This window comes from Pseudophryne corroboree, chromosome 12 (assembly GCF_028390025.1).
Source record: "Pseudophryne corroboree isolate aPseCor3 chromosome 12, aPseCor3.hap2, whole genome shotgun sequence".
In the NCBI taxonomy this organism is placed as follows: Eukaryota; Metazoa; Chordata; class Amphibia; order Anura; family Myobatrachidae; genus Pseudophryne; species Pseudophryne corroboree.
In genome coordinates this window covers 69,661,039-69,683,446 of record NC_086455.1, presented here as the reverse complement: position 1 = coordinate 69,683,446, position 22,408 = coordinate 69,661,039, and positions in this window count along the sequence as shown.

Below are 22,408 nucleotides of genomic sequence, written 5' to 3'. Positions count from 1 at the left end.
ACAATTATGGACGGGCTGCCGAGTGCCGACACAGAGGTAGCCACAGCCGTGAACTACCGCACTGTACTGTGTCTGCTGCTAATATATAGACTGGTTGATAAAGAGATAGTATACTCGTAACTAGTATGTATGTATAAAGAAAGAAAAAAAAACCACGGTTAGGTGGTATATACAATTATGGACGGGCTGCCGAGTGCCGACACAGAGGTAGCCACAGCCGTGAACTACCGCACTGTACTGTGTCTGCTGCTAATATATAGACTGGTTGATAAAGAGATAGTATACTCGTAACTAGTATGTATGTATAAAGAAAGAAAAAAAAACCACGGTTAGGTGGTATATACAATTATGGACGGGCTGCCGAGTGCCGACACAGAGGTAGCCACAGCCGTGAACTACCGCACTGTACTGTGTCTGCTGCTAATATATAGACTGGTTGATAAAGAGATAGTATACTCGTAACTAGTATGTATGTATAAAGAAAGAAAAAAAAAACACGGTTAGGTGGTATATACAATTATGGACGGGCTGCCGAGTGCCGACACAGAGGTAGCCACAGCCGTGAACTACCGCACTGTACTGTGTCTGCTGCTAATATATAGACTGGTTGATAAAGAGATAGTATACTCGTAACTAGTATGTATGTATAAAGAAAGAAAAAAAAAACCACGGTTAGGTGGTATATACAATTATGGACGGGCTGCCGAGTGCCGACACAGAGGTAGCCACAGCCGTGAACTACCGCACTGTACTGTGTCTGCTGCTAATATAGACTGGTTGATAAAGAGATAGTATACTCGTAACTAGTATATATGTATAAAGAAAGAAAAAAAAACCACGGTTAGGTGGTATATACAATTATGGACGGGCTGCCGAGTGCCGACACAGAGGTAGCCACAGCCGTGAACTACCGCACTGTACTGTGTCTGCTGCTAATATAGACTGGTTGATAAAGAGATAGTATACTACTACTAATATTATATATACTGGTGGTCAGGTCACTGGTCACTAGTCACACTGGCAGTGGCACTCCTGCAGCAAAAGTGTGCACTGTTTTAATATAATATTATGTACTCCTGGCTCCTGCTATAACCTATAACTGGCACTGCAGTAGTGCTCCCCAGTCTCCCCCACAATTATAAGCTGTGTGAGCTGAGCAGTCAGACAGATATATAATATATATAGATGATGCAGCACACTGGCCTGAGCCTGAGCAGTGCACACAGATATGGTATGTGACTGACTGAGTCACTGTGTGTATCGCTTTTTTCAGGCAGAGAACGGATATATTAAATAAACTGCACTGTGTGTCTGGTGGTCACTCACTATATAATATATTATGTACTCCTGGCTCCTGCTATAACCTATAACTGGCACTGCAGTAGTGCTCCCCAGTCTCCCCCACAATTATAAGCTGTGTGAGCTGAGCAGTCAGACAGATATATATAATATTATATATAGATAATAGATGATGCAGCACACTGGCCTGAGCCTGAGCAGTGCACACAGATATGGTATGTGACTGAGTCACTGTGTGCTGTGTATCGCTTTTTTCAGGCAGAGAACGGATTATAAATAAAACTGGTGGTCACTATCAGCAAAACTCTGCACTGTACTGAGTACTCCTAATGCTCCCCAAAATTAGTAAATCAAGTGTCTCTCTAATCTATTCTAAACGGAGAGGACGCCAGCCACGTCCGCTCCCTATCAATCTCAATGCACGTGTGAAAATGGCGGCGACGCGCGGCTCCTTATATAGAATCCGAGTCTCGCGATAGAATCCGAGCCTCGCGAGAATCCGACAGCGTCATGATGACGTTCGGGCGCGCTCGGGTTAACCGAGCAAGGCGGGAAGATCCGAGTCGCTCGGACCCGTGAAAAAAAACATGAAGTTCTGGCGGGTTCGGATTCAGAGAAACCGAACCCGCTCATCTCTAGTAAAAAGGGGACACTTGCCTGCCGTAATGTGTAAAATGGGGACACTTGCCTGCCGTAATGTGTAAAATGGGGACACTAGCCTGCCGTAATGTGTAAAATGGGGACAGTTGCCTGCCGTAATGTGTAAAATGGGGACACTTGCCTGCTGTAATGTGTAAAATGGGGACACTTGCCTGTGTCGTAATGTGTAAAAAGGGGACACTTGCCTCTTTGTGTAGAATGCCGTAATGTGTAGAATGAGGACTCTTGCCTGCCGTAATGTGTAAAATGGGGACTCTTGCCTGCCGCAATGTGCATAATGGGGACACTTGTCTGCTGTAATGTGGGGATTTAATGTATGAAGGGCATTGCGGTGTGTGGCATAATATGGTGCAGGGGGCATTACTGTGTGGGGCTTAATATGGCAGATTTTTTTCTTTTTCCTATGGTGACCGTGATCTGTTGGTGCAGGGTCAAAAACTGGGGTGTAAGGTAGTCTTTTCAGATGAGGCCACGCCCATTTTAATGAGTTCACGCCCATTTTAATGAGGCCACACACCCTTATCAGGAGCAAGTTTTTTTTCAAATACATCTAGGGTGGGAGGGGGGGGGGGCATTTTTAAATCTTGCACTGGGAGCCAACTTGGCTAGCCCTGAGTAGGAGCTCTTGTGAGACAACGCCCCTAGCTCCGACACACATCTTGCTGAAGCCAGAGCCAACAGTGTGACAGTCTTCCACCTAAGGTACTTTACGTCAACCTCCTGTGACGGTTCAAACCAGTCCGATTGGAGGAACTGCAGCACCAAATTGAGATCCCAAGGTGCCGTGGGAGGCACAAAGGGAGGCTGGATGTGCAGAACACCTTTTAAAAATGTTTGGACCTCAGGGAGAGAAGCCAGTTGTTTCTGAAAGTAAATATACATGGCCGAAATTTGGACTTTACTGGAGCCTATGCATAGGCCCACATCCTCTCCCGACTGCAGAAAAAGCAGGAGACGTCCCAGATGAAATTCCACCACAGAATATTGTCTGCTCTCACACCAAGAGACATACTTCTTCCATATACGGTGGTAGTGTTTAGACGTTACCCCCTCCCTGGCTTGGATCATAGTCAGAATGACCTTGTCAGGAATCCCTCTTCTGGCTAGAATCAGCTGTTCAACTTCTATGCCGTTAAACATAGCTGTGGTAAGTCTTGATAGACGAATGGGCCCTGTTGCAGAAGATCCTCGCGAAGAGGTAGAGGCCACGGATTTTCGATCAGCATCTCGAGAAGATCCGCGTACCAGACCCTTCGAGGCCAGTCTGGAGCAATACGGATTGCTTGAACCTTTTCCCTTTTTATTCTCTTTACGATTCTTGGGCTCAGAGGAAGTGGAGGAAACATGTACACCAGCTGGTAGACCCACGGAGTTGTCAGAGCGTCTACCTCCACTGCTTGTGTGTCTCTCGTCCTGGAACAATACCACTTGAGCTTCTTGTTGAGTCGAGAGGCCATCATGTCGATATGTGGATATCCCCACCGACGTGTCAACCACCAGAACACTTCTGGGAGGAGGCCCCACTCCCCCGGGTATAGGTCGTGTCTGCTGAGGAAGTCTGCTTCCCAGCTGTCTACTCCCAGAATGAAGACCGCCGACAATGCTATGGCTTGTTTTCCCACCCAGAGGAGAATTCTTGACACCTCTGACATTGCTGCTCTGCTTTTCGTTCCACCCTGTCGGTTTATGTACGTTACCACCGTTAAATTGTCCGACTGGACTTGAACGGCCTGATTCCGAAGTAGAGATGAGGCCTGCACATGGGCGTTGTAGATTGCCCTAAGTTCCAAGATGTTTATTGGAAGGACAACTTCCCGACTTGACCATCTTCCTTGAAACTGCACCCCCTGGGTGACTGCTCCCCAACCTCTGAGGCTTGCATATGTGGTTAGCAGAATCCAATTCTGAATCCCAAACCTCTGACCCTTGATGAGGTGAGATGTCTGTAGCCACCACAGAAGGGAGATTCTGGCTTTTGGCGACAGACAGATCCTCTAGTGCATGTGAAGATGCGATCTGGACCATTTGTCCAACAGATCCAGCTGGAAGGGCCTCGCATGAAACCTTCCATACTAAAGCGCCCCGTAAGAGGACACCATTCTCCCCAGAAGGCGAATGCACAGATGCACCGAGATCTGGGTTGGCTTCAGGACAGCCTGAACCATCGACTGGATTTCCATAGCCTTCTCCAAGGGAAGGAACACTCTCTGAGACTCTGTGTCCAGTATCATTCCCAGGAAAGGAAGCCTCTGCTTCGGTTCCAGGTGAGATTTTGGTAAGTTCAGAATCCACCCGTGATCCAGGAGTAGTCTGGTTGAGAGGCCAATGCTGTCCAACAACCGCTCCCTGGATTGTGCCTTTATCAGAAGATCATCCAGGTACGGAATTATGTTCACTTCCTGTTTGCGGAGAAGAAACAGAATTTCTGTCATCACCTTGGTGAACACTCTCGGTGCCGTGGAGAGACCAAATGGCAGGGCCTGGAACTGGTAGTGGTAGTCCTGCAGTGCAAACCATAGATAAGCCTGATGAGGCGGACAGATCAGAATGTGAAGGTACGCATCTTTGATATCCAGAGACACTAGGAATTCCCCCTCCTCCAGATCTGAGATCACCGCTCTCAGAGACTCCATCTTAATTTTGAACACTCGTAAGTACGGGTTCAATGACTTCAGGTTCAGAATCGGTCTTACCGAACCATCTGGTTTCGGTACTACAAACAAGTTGGAATAAGGGTGGTCATTCCGAGTTGATCGCTAACTGCATTCGTTCGCTGTGCAGCGATGAGGCAAAAAAATCGGCACTTCTGCGCATGCCTATGCGGCGCAATGTGCACGCGCGACGTACTATTACAACGAATGATGTAGTTTCACACAGGGTCTAGGGAAGCTTTTCAGTTGCACTGCTTGCCGCAGAGTGATTGACATGAAGTGGGCGTTTCTGGGTGTCAACTGACCGTTTTCAGGGAGTGCTCAAAAAAACGCAGGCGTGGCTGAGTGAACGCAGGGCGTGTTTGTGACGTCAAAACAGGAACTGAACAGTCTGAAGTGATCGCAAGCGCTGAGTAGGTTTTGAGCTATTCTAAAACTGCGCAAAAAAATGTTGTAGCCGCTCTGCGTTCCTTTCGTTCGCACTTCTGCTAAGCTAAAATACACTCCCAGTGGGAGGCGGCATAGCGTTTGCACGGCTGCTAAAAACAGCTAGCGAGCGATCAACTCGGAATGACCACCAATATCCCTTGTTTTGCAGATGAGGTAGAACTGGAACAATGACCTGAGTCTGTACCAGTTTTTGAATGGCGTCCTGTAAGGTTATACTTGCTTCCTGTGAAACTGGTAAGCCTGATTTGAAGAATCTGTGAGGTGGGAGCTCCTGAAACTCCAGTCTGTAGCCCTGGTAAATAAGATCTATGACCCAGGAATCCTGGCATGATGTTGTCCAGATGTGACTGAAGAACTTTAGTTGGACTCCCACCTGCCAATCCTCCAGGCATTGTGGTCCACCGTCATGCTGAAGGCTTTGAGGAAACAAAGCTTGAGCTCTGCTCCTGTGAACTGGCAGTTGCTGGTTTTCGTGGTTTACCTCTAGCGCCTCTGTTGGCTGTAGAAGAACCTCTGGTTTTGCCCTTAGATTAGATTAGGTCCTGAGTAGGCCTTCCTGGCTGGGGAAGCTGCTGAAGGAAGATACGTGGACTTACCCGCAGTAGCTTTGGAGATCCATTTGTCTAATTCATCTCCAAATAAGGCCTCTCCTGTGAAGAGTAGGGCTTCCACGCCTTTCCTGGAGTCCGCGTCAGCAGACCACTGGCGTAGCCATAAGCCACTGCGTGCTGACACTGCCATAGCAGTGGTGCGTGCATTAAGCAATCCTATTTCTTTTATGGTTTCCACCATAAAATTTGCAGAGTCCTGTATATGTTGCAGGAGTAAAATAATCTCCCCCAGAGGCAAGGTACCTAACCCCTCAATTAGGTTATCTGACCATTTGGGGATGGCCTTAGTAATCCACCCACATGCTATAGTGGGTCTCTGAGCCACCCCAGCAGCTGTATACAAAGATTTAAGTGTATTCTCAATTCTACGATCAGCCGTGTCTTTTAGGGAGGCTGCACCCGGGACAGCCAAAACAATTTTCTGTGACAGCCTGGATACTGATGCATCCACTATCGGTGGATTTTCCCATTTTTTCCTATCCTCAGGAGGAAAGGGAAAAGATGATATCAACCTTTTAGGGATTTGAAATTTCCTATCAGGATTAACCCACGGTTCTTCAAACAGGATATTTAGTTCCTTTGACACAGGAAAAGTGACTGAGTATTTATTTTTTATATTAAAATAAGATTCCTCAGTCTCCTCTGTTACTTTATCAGGGATATGTAGAGCTTCTCTGATAGCTTCTATGAGAGCCTCTATACCCTGTGACAGAGTAGCCTCCCCCACCTCTGAGTCCACCTCCCCCTCCTCCATGTTTGACCCCTCATCATCAGAGTCAGACTGCAGGATATGGGCAAAAGGACGTTTTTGTGGACAAATGGCAGGGGACTGAGACGCTGGTTTGGGTACTTAGTCTCTGTTCATAAACTCAGTCATCGATTGTCTTAAGTATTGCATCTCTTTCTCATTGCGGGACAATTTAGTAGAAATATTGGAAATCATTCCCCTAATGGAATCTAGCCAAGCTGGCTCTGCCCCGCTAGCCTGGGAGGGTGTACTGCACTGAGTACACTGCAGTAAACCTCCTGGAGAAGAGAAACACTTTGCCTTACATGAACACACTCTTTGTCTGACATACTGTGACAGTGACAACACACACACACAGGAAAAGGTTAAATGCACAATTAACCCACAAAGAGCCTTTCAAGAGAGACACAGAGATAGTCTGGAGAAAGCACACAGCGCCCTTACTGCTAATGCCAAGAGTAAATACCCAGATTGGGGACTTAGTACACTAGTAAGTGCTTCCCCCATGCTATGACCCCCCCCCTGGTACCACTGAGGTAATCTGGAGTCTCTCCGGAGGAGCTGCACATCCCTGTCAGTCAGCGTCTGTGTCCACTGCAGAGGGAAAATAGCGCTGGTGAGCTGCTGAATCCGCTCATAGTGAAGCCCCGCCCCATCAATGGCGCACGGTCTTCTTGCTTTTTTATACCAGCTGAGGTGATTTTAGTGCTTAAAATGGAGTCAGACGCCTTTTAAGTCTGTAATGCCAGTCTGGGTACTATGTACACCCGTAGTGTACTTAGACTCAGTTCGCTCCCTCAGAAGCGGTGCATCCGCACTGCGTACTGGAGACCCAGCCGCCCCACGTAGAAACCGTGCATCTCCGTACCCTCATGCCGCCATAATGGCCGGCGACCCGCTAACCAGGACGCCGGCTTAGTACTCACCACTCTTCTATCTTCTGGCTCTGTTAGGGGTGGCAGCGTGCTGCGGGAATGTACGCTCGCTTTGGTGGGGCTTGCATATAGTTCCCTCAGGAGCTAGTGTTCTGTCAGCGGGGAACAGGACCATTAACTCTTCAAGAGGTTGGGTCATTCCCCCCCCCTAAGTCCCACAAAGCAGGCAGGCTGGTGCCATCCAGTCCTGCCTGAAAATAACAAACATACAAAATAAATGCAGAAAACTCTTTAGGATCTTCCAGCGACGTGACCGGCTCCTCTGGGCACATTTTCTAAACTGAGTCTGGTAGGAGGGGCATAGAGGGAGGAGCCAGCGCACACTATCGAATTCTTAAAGTGCCCAAGGCTCCTAGTGGACCGCCTATACCCCATGGTACTAAATAGTTCCCAGTATCCTCTAGGACGTAAGAGAAAATAGCTGCAGGGTGTGCAGTGTGGGGCCCCCTGGCCCCCGGGGGCCCTGCACCCATTATAAATATGCCACTGCAACTAGTCCAAAAGATCTGTTGTTGACCTGACTTTCCAAACCTTCATGTTCATTATGTACTGCAGAAACCCATAGACCTCGTTATAGGACCTGCACTGGTTAATTAAGTACTATAGCTTAGCATTCAGGCCCGGCGCTACCCGCTCAGCGAAGGGATGCAGTGCAGGGAGGCGCTAGGGTTGGAGAGGCTCTGCATCCTGCTCTGCATCCCTTCCCTGCTGCGCTGCCTGTCTCCCCTGCTGCCGGCTGCTGCAGTGCTGCTCCTGTCACACTGACAGGTAGCGGTGCCGGCAGCTTGTTGTAGCCTACTCCTCCCCCTCCCCTGTGACAACGGCAATGTCAATGTTCTGCCGAAAAGGGAGGGGGCTGCACGGCTACACGGGACCTCATGGGGGCGGAGCTACATGGACCTAAGGGGGCAGAGCTATACGGACCTCAGGGGGGCAGAGCTACACAGGACCAGACCCATGTGTCATCCATGATCCAGCATTCAAAACCAATCTCCCTGAGGCTGCAGCCATCATCCCCTCCCCATATGTTTGCCTCTGCTCCTCGCCTTCTCCACATCATCCCTGTCAGCACTCACTGCCTCACTCCCAGTTCCCAACCCTGCATACTTTTACAAGCGTGCGGCGCACAATCATTGCGCAAACCCTCTCCACCCCACCCCCCACCCTTTCCCCCCCACCTGCATCCACGACAGCCATAAACCACACACAAATCTGGGTAGCAGCGTGCCTGTGGCGGAAATGGGCATCCCTGTCAGCCCGGGATCGTAGCAATGGAGGCACAACGGAAGAGGATCAGAAGGACAGGCGGTAAGAGAGTCTTTATCTCCAGCCCACCAGTCCTAATAACAATAGATGTTCCCCCCTACCCGCGATAGCATATAAAGGATATATACTGTCAATTTGTGAGTGTGCATGAACGTTATAAAGTGTCTGTGTTTATATAATGGATCCCTGTGTGGTGTCAGTGTGTATATAATGGACCCCTGTGTAGTGTCAGTGTGTATATAATGCAGAGCCGTAACTCACACAGCGCAGACGCCCTGAGGGCGCAACTGCCCGAATTCCAAGTCAGCGGCTTGTAGTGAGTCAAATTGACTCATTACAAGCCGCCTGTGCTATGTGCGCCGGAGGAGTAGAGGAGCACCTCCGAGAGCAGAGGAGGAGTGAGCAGGACTCCGGAGCCGCCGCAGCGCTATGCAATTGGTAGCGGCGCCGCTGCAGCTGTCCCTCTCCTTCCACATTGACTGGTCGGTGCTGCTGTGAATGCTGGGATGCGCTTTCCTCATCCCAGCATTCACAGCGGCGGTTGTCAGCCAATGCGGAAGGAGAGGGACAGTTGCATGCGGCGGCGCCAGCAATTACACTGCCTTGCTGCGGCTCCCTCCTCCCCCTCCCTCCTCCTCCTTCTTCCCTGCCTCCGGAGCTGCCAACACTGAGGAGCCTGACTGCCTGAGCCCGCGGAGAGATGGTAAGTATCTATCTGTCTGTCTGTCTATCTCTCTATCTGTCTATCTATTCTGTCTGCCGTAATGTGTAAAAAGGGTACGCTGTCTGCCGTAATGTGTAAAAAGGGGGACACTGCCGTAATGTGTATAAAGGGGACGCTGTCTGCCTTAATGTGTAAAAAGGGGATGCTGTCTGCCTTAATGTGTAAAAATGGAACGCTGTCTGCCGTAATGTGTAAAATGGGGATGCTGTCTGCCGTAATGTGTAAAAAGGGGGACTATGTCTGCTGCAATGTGTAAAAATGTGACTCTGTCTGCCGTAATGTGTAAAAAGGGGGACTATGTCTGCTGTAATGTGTAAAAAGGGGGACTATGTCTGCTGTAATGTGTAAAAAGGGGGACTGGCTGCCGTAATGTGTAAAAAGGGGAATCTGCCGTAATGTGTAAAAGGGGCTCTACCTGGTGTAGTGGCGCTACTGTGCGGCGTAATCTGAATAATGGAGACTAATGTGCACTGTAATATGAATTGGAATTATTTTGTGGCCACACCCTTTCCCCATGAAGCCACGCCCCTATATATTTTTGCAAGCGCCTGCGCCGCGCAGCTGCCCCTATTTTACATAAGGGGGGGGGGGCGCCAATGCCGTTTCTTGCACACTGCGCTAAAATGTCTATTTACAGCACTGATATAATGGAAGTGTCATAATGTGTAGTGCCATAATGTGTAGTGTCATAATGAACCCCTCTATAGTGAGATGAGTACAGACAAGAGAGGTACTATGAGGTGAGTACAGACAAGTGGGGACATTATGTGGAAAGTTCGGACAAGGGGGAACTACAGTATGACAAGAGTACAGACTAGGGAGGAACTATGAAGAGGTAACAAGGAGAGGGTACTGTATTGCAATGTATGTTTATTTGAGTACTTATAGACTATGAAAATTCAGCCAGAATTTGAAATTACAATTAAAGGGGCGCTTTTTTAAAATTTGCCCTGGGTAACATAATACTCTGCTGCTGTACCTTGCTGATGCGCTGTGTTGCTACGGGGCAGTTCCCTGGGATTTGGTTTCGCCTGCCTGAGGCAGGTGAAACAAAATCCCTGGTAAACCACGTCTCGGACCCAGATTTCCGCAGGTAGTCGCAAGCGTGATGCGACTGCGCGTGCCTAGGATCAGAGAGCCACATCTGTATTTGTAGGAGGGCGCAAAATTTAGAGTTTGCAGGAGGGCGCCGAACACCCTAGCACCGGGCCTGTTAGCATTATATAATAAATTGAATCAAACAAAGACAGAAGCACTCCCAATTATTATTTCTTTACCTAAACATGTGTCTGAAGTCTAAATGAACTTATATCTGGAAGAAGACAGCCCCAGTCTATCTATATATTCAGTTACCAGCCTCACTTCTGGAAATGTTGTTAGTATTATGCCCTTAATCTCTTAATTTTAATGATCTCACTCAAGCATGGGGGAACCAAAAGGTCTCCTGGTTGGCTACATGATGACTTTTAAGATGTCTTCACTGACAAAATAAATATATCTTTTCTGTACAACCCCTTATATTTTACCTTCCAGATGCTTGGTTGCGTTGCGGAGATTGATGTCTGTTTATATTTGGAAAAAAGAAGCTCCTCAGAGTAGCTGAGTAGCTTTCAGTCATATAGACCTTTCCTAGGAAGAGTGGCAGTTTTCAGTTGTCTGACTGCAGAAGTAGCAGGAGTCATGCACCCTGACTCAACCGTGGAACTTGCTCCCACACACACAGACACATGGACACATGGAAAACATAGAAGGATTTGAAAAGGTCCTCTATACAGATATCTCCACTCAGTGAGCTTCTATGAACCTCTGAACAACTTAGGCCTCCTTCCCCTTTCCTAGCTGCCAGTGGCGTAACTACCACCCCCACAGCCACTGCGGAGGCTTGGAGGCGCTTGGCTGCGGGGGCGCCGCCACTGATTACTGCTGTGTGTGAGACTGTGAGAAAGGAGCTGGAGGGCACAGCGCCCGCCTCTCCTGTGTCTCTCCTGGGTCTCTTGTGGCCGCGGTGTGTCTGTCAAATTAAGTGCCGGTTCGTGAGCCAATCAGGGCTCGTGGACTGGCAGCCAATCAGGAGCCGCAGCTGCCGGTCCACAAGCCCTGATTGGCTCACGAACCAGCGCTTCATTTTACAGACACGCCACTGGATACACAGGACGGACACAGAAGATGCACGCACCGTGCCCTCCAGCTCCTTCCCAGACTGTACCCTCCTTCCTGGAGAGCACAGCAGCGGGGGGGAGGGTGTGTACCTGGCACTGGGGGGGGGGGCATATTTGGCACTGTGTGCATATGTGTAGCTGGCACTGGGGGGGCATATGGGGCAGTGGGAGCATATGTGTATCTAGCACTGGGGGGACATATTTGGCACTGGGGGCTTATGTGTATCTGCTACTGTGGGGGCATATGTGGCACTGAGGGCATATGTGTTTCTGGCAATATTGGGGCATATTTTTATCTGGCACTGTGGGGGAATATCTGGCACTGGGGGCACACCCCTAGCAACAAGCATTACCCCCTGTTAACAAGCATGACACCCAGCTCATTAAATTCCTGGCAACAAGCATTAGCCCCTAGAAATGAGCATGACACCCAGTGCATGAAACCCCTGGCAACGAATATTACCCCCTGGTAACGAGCTTGACACCCAGCACATTATACCCCTGGCATCAAGCATAACATCTAGCGCATGAAACCCCTGGCACCGTACATAGAACCAAAAGCATGAACCCCTGCAACGAGCAGGTAATTTAAACGTAATTAGAAGCCTTACTGTAGGGCTTAATGTGTAATGGACATTGCAGTGTGTGTCATAATGTGTCACGGACATTGCGGTGTATCATAATGTGTCACAGGCATTACGGTGTGTGGTATATTATATGACGGGCATTGTGGTATATGGTTTAATGTCTCTGGGGCATTGCAGTGTGTGGCATAATGTATAACTTGCATTGTGGTATGTGTCACAGGCATTACGGTGTGTGGTATACTATATCACAGGCATTGTATGCGCTATAATGTCTCGGGAGCATTGCAGTGTGTAGCATAATGTATAACGGACATTGCGATGCATGGCATAATGTGTCACAGGCATTACGGTGTGTGGCATAATGTGTCAGGGGCATTACGGTGTGTGGCATATTGTGTTATGTGCATTATTGTGTGTGCTATAATGTCTAAGGGCCATTGCAGTATGTGGCATATTGTATACTGGGCATTACTATAAGGAGAACAAATTACAAATAATGTAAGAGGCATGAATCAGGATTATTTTTTTCCCTGAGGTGGCCAACATCTGGGCATGCAGGTTGCAAAACTGGAGTATAAGGTAGTCTTTTCCTGCAATGCCACGCCCATTTAAGCAAAGCCACACCCATTCCAGCAAGGCAACGCCCCCTTTTTGCAGCGCAGATTCATCACTTTTCTAGTGGCAATTATGGGGGGGACACCAGAGAATGTTTTAACTTGGGGGAGAAAAATTTCTAGTTACGCCACTGCTAGCTGTTGTACACTAAGGATGCCTTGACCATGTGGGATAAGTTAGATCAGTTTGTTGAGGCCCTTTCCTTCACAACTCATGTGAACACACGCAGAGAACTTAAACAGGCTGTATCCTTGGTTATCAGTGTGACAGTGGACCCGGACCCAGGGTTGGCACTCTTTTTTTATTCTTCCAAAACAACTGTGGTATGGTTATATTCTGGAGGTTGCTCAGCATTGCTCAGAAATGGAAATCCCCCTCCCTCACTTCCAAGATTGTTGGCAAAGTACATTACCATTACTGACCCCTTTGATGAAGTTGTTTTACTGGCATGAGTTTACTATAGACAGGTAAGTGGCATTGGACCTCTCCCTATCCAGATGGGTATCCAGTCTCTAGGTCGGCCACACTTAGGTCATTAGGTCGACCACTATTGGTCGACATACATTAGGTCAACATGGTCTATAGGTCGACATGGCCACTAGATCGATATGTACTAGGTTGACATGGAAAAAAGTCGACATGAGTTTTTCACATTTTTTAAAAACTTTTTCATACTTTATGATCCACATGGACTACGATTGGGAATAGTAACCTGTGCCAAGTGCCGCTCGCCATGCGAGGGGACACTGTGCACTAACTGGAGTTCCCGGTCACTTTACAAAGAAAACGACACCAAATTTTTAAAAAAACTCATGTCGACCTTGTCACTGTCGACCAATATTGGTCGACCTAATGACTGTCGACCTTAGTGTGCTCGTCCCTATGATCCACACCCATCCAGATGATCTGCGGGTTTGGCCTAAATGCAACCCCTGAGATTATGTGTACTCCATGTATATGTTTCTATGTTTGGCTGTATTTTCCTGTTATAATGGAGGCATTACTATATATTGTTATTAAATTGGGGGCATTACTATATATTTCTATTATACTGGAGGCATTACTATATATTGTTATTAAATTGGGGGCATAACTATATATTTCTATTATACTGGAGGCATTGCTATATATTTTTAGCCTTGCCTCCAGATTTTTAAAAAAAAGGGGGGCTGTCGTGTCATGTAGCCACTCTCACTAGCAGCATGTGGCCACGCCCCCTCACAACACATGACCACACCCATTTTTCGGCACTCAGTACCACTAAGAACATATTTCTACTTGCACCACTGGTTACACCTCAATGTATGGATGCCCTCAGGTGAAGATTCCATTATGCTTTGTACCCCCATGTGTATTATCCCCCTTTTTTCTTCTTTTTAGGGGTATCTGTAAAACTCAATTAAAATCAGTGATGACAAAAATCAAGTGGAATATGTCCGCTTTCCTGTAGTAGTCCAAATGGATATGGAAATTTTCATACTGCAAATACTGTAAATATATAATGTAGATGATAATGAAAAAATAGGGAAATACATAATCACCCAAGGAGAATCAGCTACATAGTCCAGGCTTAAGTGGATACAGGTCAACCAAAGTCTAGATACGAATGTTTGTATATATTGTGGAAATCAATATATTCTGCAAAATAACATTAATGTAGTTGCAGATCTAAATAAGTCCTGCATAAGCTATGCATAAATTATCTACATGGCTAAGTCACATTTTTATGTAGCCCATGAAGTACGTCTTGTGCCGTGCGCTGGCTTGGTGGGTATATAAGGTGTGCGATTGGCTGTCTGCACACATATCACTTGTTGCTGTCATGGGTAAAATGGGTGATTTATCCAAGTTGCAAAATGGGATGATTATCGGCTTTTGGGCCAAGGGTGGCAGTATTTCAGAAACAGCGCAGTGTGTGAAGTGTTCGCGTGCTACTGTGGTGAAGGTGTATCGTGGCTGGACAAATGGCACCATTGTGAATAACTGACGTGGAAACTGCGGAGCACCAGGTGCCATTGATGTGAGAGGTGAACGTTGGCTACGAAGGTGCGTGAGGGCCGACCAAAACGCTACAGTGGAGCAGCTCACCGTCAAAATTAACCTGGGGGCTACCAGACATGTCTAAAATAACAAATCAGCCCATCTAGCTGCTGTCCGTGCTGCACACGGCGGATACTCTGACTACTGGCTGGTGGTCATAATAATGTGACCGTTTATTATATTTTACATGCATATACATTTAAACTAAATGCCCTGTTCTTGCTACTATGAATAATGTCTGTAAAGTAACACAAATTAATATTCTCCCATGAAGCACAGCAGGATGTAATTTAAGTTTGGAACGTGAAAAATTTATTTGTACAACCTTGCAAAATAGTAATAACTCCACGATTGTGTTACTAAAATCGCCCCGCCCCGTCCTTTCTGCCTTGCTATGCAAATGTTTTCTTGACCTGTGTTTGCCATTCTTAATCAGGATAAAATGGTTTTAAATTGTTCTATCCAAGAAAATTGTATTAAGAAAATAAAGACATGAAAGTCTGAACTGTAAGAATGAAGAAAATAAAATCCTGTTATAATTATACATATTTAAAGGTTATGAAAATAACATTCATTTTAGATGGTAATATTATCCTGAACGTAGAAGAATTAATTAGCCATTTGTAATGTAACTGATTTATTGTGGTATGTGTTTATGTGAGAATCTTTAGGACTCAAATCAAATTATCAGTTTGTTCATATCCTGGAATCCAATACACTAGAGAATATCAGACATTCCTTCTACATTACATGGCCATAAGGTCACCTTTGCTATATCCTAAAACATTGGCGAGTCACCTTAAGCGACTGCAATTAAGAAATTTGCGATCAGTAATTTTGTTGAGCAGCATATATTAAACAGTATGTTTGCATTCATCAGTGTAAGATATTTAGATTTTTCAATAAATAAATGTCCATTTGTGCACTACGAATCGGCAATAAACTTTGATTATTATGCAGTTACAAAATGAAAACAAATTTTGCTATGTACTTTTTTTTTAACTTTCGTCCAGAACACGTCTTTGTGTTCTACGTTTTAATCTCCTCCTAATAAAGAGTTTTTCAGGAGGTGACTGAGTTGATGTTATAATCTGACCACTTGTAGGATTATGCTAGTGAGGAGTATGATTACGTTAGCGAGGACAGGGCTGCATGCAACAAGGGCAGTGGCATTATGTGAGGAGGTGAATAGAGGCAGAAGGAAGCCACAGGCTGAGAGTTATATAGTGGGAAGAGCAGGAACCCCCAGCAGCACAGAGTATATCAGGAGACGAGTGATGTGTTAGTGATGTGACACGGCTGCATGCGAAAAGGGCTGTAGCATGATGTGAGGAGGGGAATCTAGGCAGCAGGAGGTCGCAGACTGAGAGATATATAGTAGGAAGTGCAGGAACCCCCAGCAGCACAGAGGATATCAGGAGGTGAGAGACGTGTTACTCAGAACAGGATTGCATGTATTAAAATTGTATGTCACAGCTCCTCCACTTTTCATAATAGGTCCTTGATAATTTTTTTAACACCAGGTCCTTATATCCATTAATCCAGCCATGGGCATTCACATGATGTGAGGAGAGGAATGGAGAGAGAGATAGTGGAAACAATAGGGTGGCCAAGCAGTAAAGAGTATATCAGGAGATAAGTGATGTGTTAGGACAGGAATGTATGGGGGAATGGAGAGTTAGATAGTTGAAGGAGCAAGGTGTCCCAACAGCACAGATAAGTGATCGGTGGCTGCTGGAAGATTGTTCATGTGACCACATTATTTAGTAAATAATCCACATTAAATAGAGTATATGTGGAGACAAATATGTTTTAAGAACAGACCTCTCAACTAGGCAGATACTGAGTTAATGTTTATCCCAACTCCAGCACCAGCCAGTTGGTTATCAGGTCAGTAGCTTCAGATACTGGCTTGGCACACCTGGCACCTCTTTGGGTATGGAATTACTGAGGCAGATAGTTGGCAAACTCAGACCTACTTTATTGTAACAAGCATAATACACATAAAACAACCCTGTCTGAAAGAAGTTTATAGTCCCCATTGTCTCAGAGCAGTTTTCATAGCTTTTCAAAGTTTTTACCAGCAAATTGGTGAACAAGACAAATGTCTCACTAGGTGGCAAAGTCTACGGAGGCTCACAATATCTAATCAATAGCACAGAACACCTATACATGTCCAGTCCAACAGAAGTCCTAACATTTCATCAGTATTGTCCAAACAGAAGATTTCTCCCTCTTTAATTATTTTTTTTATTATTAATATGTGGCTTCCACAGGGCAGGCACATTAGATTGCTAGAGCTGCTTGTTGGAGGTTGTCACCTAGTCTCCCGCTGTTCTGCACACATCAATATACACCTGGAAGTGTTTGGCCCCAAGAAGTTTAGCTGTACTAGACTAGATGTGAAACAATGGTCACCTACTTAACCAGACTAAGTTTTGTATCTGGGCATCTGAAACCGTACCCCAATTTAACCTTTTAAATTCTGTCCTGGTGAATTCATGGTCTGGACCCATCAACACTTTCAGCACAATATGTCTGACAACTAATGAGGTACATCCAGTGGCGCCGAGAGGCAGGGGGAGGGGGTACAAATTACACGAGCCCGGGCTGCTGGAGGGACCTGGGAGGGTGGCCGGGTCCGCTAACCCCCTTCCCCAAGGATACTTGTACTGCGGTGACATCTTCCCGTGATATCTTCAGGAAGATGGCGCTGCACAGAGTGCCAGAGTCTTTGCTAGTGGCCAACGTCATCTTTCCAAATATCACTGGGAACATGGCGCTGACCGGAGAGGAGGGACCCGCTTTTAGATCAAGTAAGGAAGCTTCCCTATGTTAAAACAGTACCCCCCTGTGTTAAAACGGTGCCCCCCTTGTAATCGGCACCGCAATTATTTTATTATTCATATGTTTTTAAACTAAAATTCATAGTCACGCCCATTTAATAAGCCATGCCCCTCAGTTATTTACCGGGGCCCTGCATGGCTCCCAACGGCCCTGGGGACGTCCAGCAGTGTTTGGTCAGCTGACCTTAAGTGACTGTAGCACCTTTAGAAGGCATTTAAAAACTGTGTGACTTTAACATTTTATCACATAAAGCAGCATGTACTGTACATTCACAAACCTCAATAATAAATATGGCAGTGAGGGGATACCAAGCATGCTTAAGCTTTGTTTTTAGGGAAAAGAGATGTAGGCGCTCTGGGGAAAGAGTGAGTCAATTGCTGCTGGTTTTGCAAAAATAAAAGTAATTTATTGATAAAAGATTTTATCACAAATGGACAATGGATAATTGTAATGCCATTAGCAATATATAAATATATTCAAATAAAAATAGTTTTCTAAAATCACAACAATTCAATAAAATATAACTGGTAACTGTGTCCAGGGCCTTTATACCTCTGATGAAACCGCCCACCTTGGAGGCGGAGAAACACGTCAGGTGACCTGATACGACTGTGGAACGCAGGTGGACCGCAACCGGAAGCCGGAAGCCCCGAACCCGGAAGCCGCGTATCGCGGCATTACAGCGTCCCCTGCCATCCAGGACCTGGACACGTGTACCCCTGTCTCCGCTCCTGTCCGAGTACGGCACTCAAGGATAGTGCAGGACACCAAGCGATACCCAAGAGAAACCGCCGCAGTGCGGTCAGTCATCTGAGCAGTGAGTGACATAAACCATTAAGATCACAGGAGACAGATGCGGGATTGGCATACTGAACACTCAGTTACATCTCTGACTCTATTCACCAGTTTTCAGGTGAAGTACTAACAGGCTTCTTTCAACATCATACAGCCTCCATTCCGCAAAGTGCAATTTGAATCTAACATGCACTAACCCTAATTGCAACTAACAATAAGCTTTTTTTGCATGCAAGTCAATTCAAATTTTAAAGGGAGGGTACCCAACCTTTAGCCTTAAAGGCCCTGGACACAGTTACCAGTTATATTTTATTGAATTGTTGTGATTTTAGAAAACTATTTTTATTTGAATATATTTATATATTGCTAATGGCATTACAATTATCCATTGTCCATTTGTGATAAAATCTTTTATCAATAAATTACTTTTATTTTTGCAAAACCAGCAGCAATTGACTCACTCTTTCCCCAGAGCGCCTACATCTCTTTTCCCCATATTCCGCTTGTGCTGTATACGGTGGATAGCCAGGTTCACCTTTGTGGGCAGCCAGAAGGGTGAGAGCTATTTTTGTTTAGATTATTCAATAGACTCTCGTTAAAGACTTGATCTAACAAACACATTCAATTTTGAAGTTAAATAAATACATTCTTAATCAGCGCCCACTGTTGTCCTAGAGACTTTCTTTATTCAGCTTTGTTTTTAAGCTTCCTGACCACAATGCACTTTTTTTGTAATTTTAACATTAGCCAGTGGTTTAAATTATGGTACAAAGTCAGACTGTTAAGCTCTGCAATGTATATTTTCATTATACAGTACTGTACAGTACCTAAATATGAAAAACAGTTGTTTAAACTGGCCTGTAATGGAATGACGGCAATGCTTGGTCTTGAGCAAGTTTTTGTGTGTGTTTTGTTTTTTGTTTGCTTGATTTTACAGAGACAGTAAAAATGTACCAAAGCAGTATATTGTCATGAGGTCTTAATAAGGCTTTGTTTTACACACAAGGGTCAATGTATCAAGAGGTTCTTACTACTTCTCCAAAGGTATTAAAAGACAGTCTGTGGATACATTTGCCCTTCTGTCTCATAGAGGGTTATTCAATTGTTTGAAAAGTCAGTTTGGTGTCTGTTTTTTCCTACCTAATAGACAGGAAAAAACAGACACCCAACCGACTTTTCAAACAATTGAATTCCACCCAAAATGTCCATTTTTCAAATGCAGTTATTAAAATACCTGATAATCAATATTGTTGATTCAAATTTTGTTATTGGGATGTATACAGTGACATTGGTCTAAGTGCAAATAGCGGGTAAGATAGCTCAGCATGTACAGCCAACAGTAAATCTTTAGATTCTTTCCTGGTGAATTCATGCTCTGGACCAGTGGTGTGCGTGGGGTGAGGCAGGTGAGGTAGATGAGGCAGAGCCTTTCCTGTCATGCTAACGTATACACAGGGCTGTAACTAGGGGGGGGGGGGGGGGGGGCTAAGGGGACATGCGCCCCGGGTGCAGGATTTGAGTGGGCACCAAGGAGTTACAGAGGAGCAGGGTTTTGTTTTTGTTTGTTTTTTACCATCAGTGCTGTGCTGTTCCAATTGAGACAGCAGACAGCTCCAAGGGCAATGTATCTGACCAACCTGTCTGCCCGCAGCTGGCTCCGATGCTGTGCGAGTGAGCTCCAGTACCTGGGATCTCTCCTATGTTGGCTACTGTCTTAAACTCTCTTCTTTGTCATGCAGTGCTGCGACTAGCGTGCAGTGCTCCATGCAAGCTATCGAAGCGCACTGTGCTCCCAGTTAGCAGTATCAACCTCCGCTTTGTCTCCCAGATAGGGGGATTTGGTGTAGCTTATAGGGGGGTGTAGTGCAGTGATGTTGTGTACCATATAGGGTATGTAGTGTAGTAATGTATTGCAGTATATAGGGGCATGTAGTGCACTAATGTGGTGTAGCATATAAGGGGATGTAGTGTAGTGATGTAGTGTAGCATATAGGGTATGTAGTGCAGTGCATAGGGGCATGTAGTGTAGTGATGTAGTTCAGTGTGTAGGGGATGTAGTGTAGTGATGTAGTGCAGTGGATAGGGGAATGTAGTGCAGTGATAAAGTGTAATGATATAGCGCAATGTATGGGGACACAGAGAGGAGCATGTAGTTGAACATGCTGGTGGGGCATGTGACACATAGGGCATTTGAGGCACATAGGGGAATGTTGTCCAGTAGTATCTACTTTTTCAACATTTTTGATAATATGATTATTTTAGTCTGATAGGGTTTTTTTTTTTTTTTTGGGGGGGGGGGGGAATTACTGCCTTGTCCCGGGTGACGAAAATCCTAGTTTTGGCACTGGTATACACCAGAGCTTTTACTTTATAAAGTTTATGAAAAATACAAAGAATATATTATAAATATCTCTTCTGTATTATTCTAATATTTTTTATAGTTAAAACTCTGGAGTAAAAAGTCTATGGCAGGTGAGCACCTGCCTATCTTTTCCGCACATCTCTGATCAAAACTCACCAAATTTCCATCAGTATATACTGCTGCAGTAGTATATAATACCCACATGCACCCTTTGGCTCATATATTGTGTTTATATCTGGCATTGGTACTAGCCAGTGCCTCCTGAGCCATTTACCTCACTGCACGTCCCTGCTCTGGACCCACCAACACTTTCTTTACAGTATGGCTGATCACTAATGAGGGACGTTCAGCAGTGTTTGGTCAGCTGGGTGCCGAGGTGAACATAAGTGACTGTAGCACCTTTGGAAGGAATTTTAAACTGTGTGACTTTAACATTTTATCACATAAATCAGCATGTACTGTACATTCACAAACCTCAATAATAAATACTGCAGAGAGGGGATGCCAAGCATGCTTAAGCTTTGTTTTTTAAGCTTCCAGACCACAATGCACTTATTTGTCTTTTAAACATTATCCACTGGTTTAAGTTATGGTACAAAGTCAGATTGTTAAGCTCTGCAATGTATATTTCCATTATATTCTGTACAGTACCTAAATATGGAAAAATAGTTGTTTAATCTGACCTGTAAAGAAATGACGGCAATGATTGGTCTTGAGTAAAGGTGCATACACACGGAGCGATATAACTGAGCGATTTTGACTATATAGTCAAAATCGCTCAGAAAGTTAGTGCAGATCGCTCCGTGTGTATACAGGCAGCGATAGCGATGCGCGTCCCCGCTAAGTCGCTATCGCTGGGAAAAATAGTCAGTGCCGGCAAGTCAATTTTGGCTATGTCGCTGGTAAAGTTAGTTAAAATCGCTAGAGGCCAGCGATTTTTCCCAGCGATAGCGATGTTGCAGGCGGCGGTGGTGCGGGCGGCGGCGGGTTGCGGTGGCGGTGTGGGCGGCGGCGGGTTGTGGCGGCGGTGCGGGCGGCGGCGTGTGGCGGTGTGGGCGGCGGCGGTGCGGGTGGCGGTGTGGGCGGCGGCGGGTTGCGGCAGCGGTGCGGGCGGCGGAAATTTACCTTTCTCTTGCAGAGTTTGGCAGCGGAGCGGTACCAGTTTCAAAAATGGCGCCTCAGCGTCATTTTTGAAATTCAAGATGGCCGCCGCGAGCCAATCACGGCTCGCCGCGTCATCGCCCCGCCCCCTCCCGCTGACTTATATAAGTCAGCGCGAGGCAGCGGCTTTCAGTCCGACGGCGGAGGAGGAGCGGAGAAGAGCTCCTGAAGACGCCGTGGAAGTCCTGGATGGGCGGCGGCTATGCAAAAGAGCTTAGCAGCCGCCGCCCACCAGGTGAAGACGCCGGAGCAAGACCCCAGAAGCCCTGGGGAGGTGGCGCCCCCTCAGGTGAAGACGCCGGAAGCCCTGGGAAGGCGGCGGCCATGCAAAAGAGCTTAAAGGCCGCCGCCCCCAGGTGAAGACCCAGTTTAATAAAGGATTTTTAAAAGAATGTGTTGTGTTTTTTGTTTATATTTTCTTTACAGGTGGACTACAGGTGCCAGCGGGCCCTTTATGTCCGGGCATGCTGGCACTTGTGGTTCTCCAAGTGCCAGCAT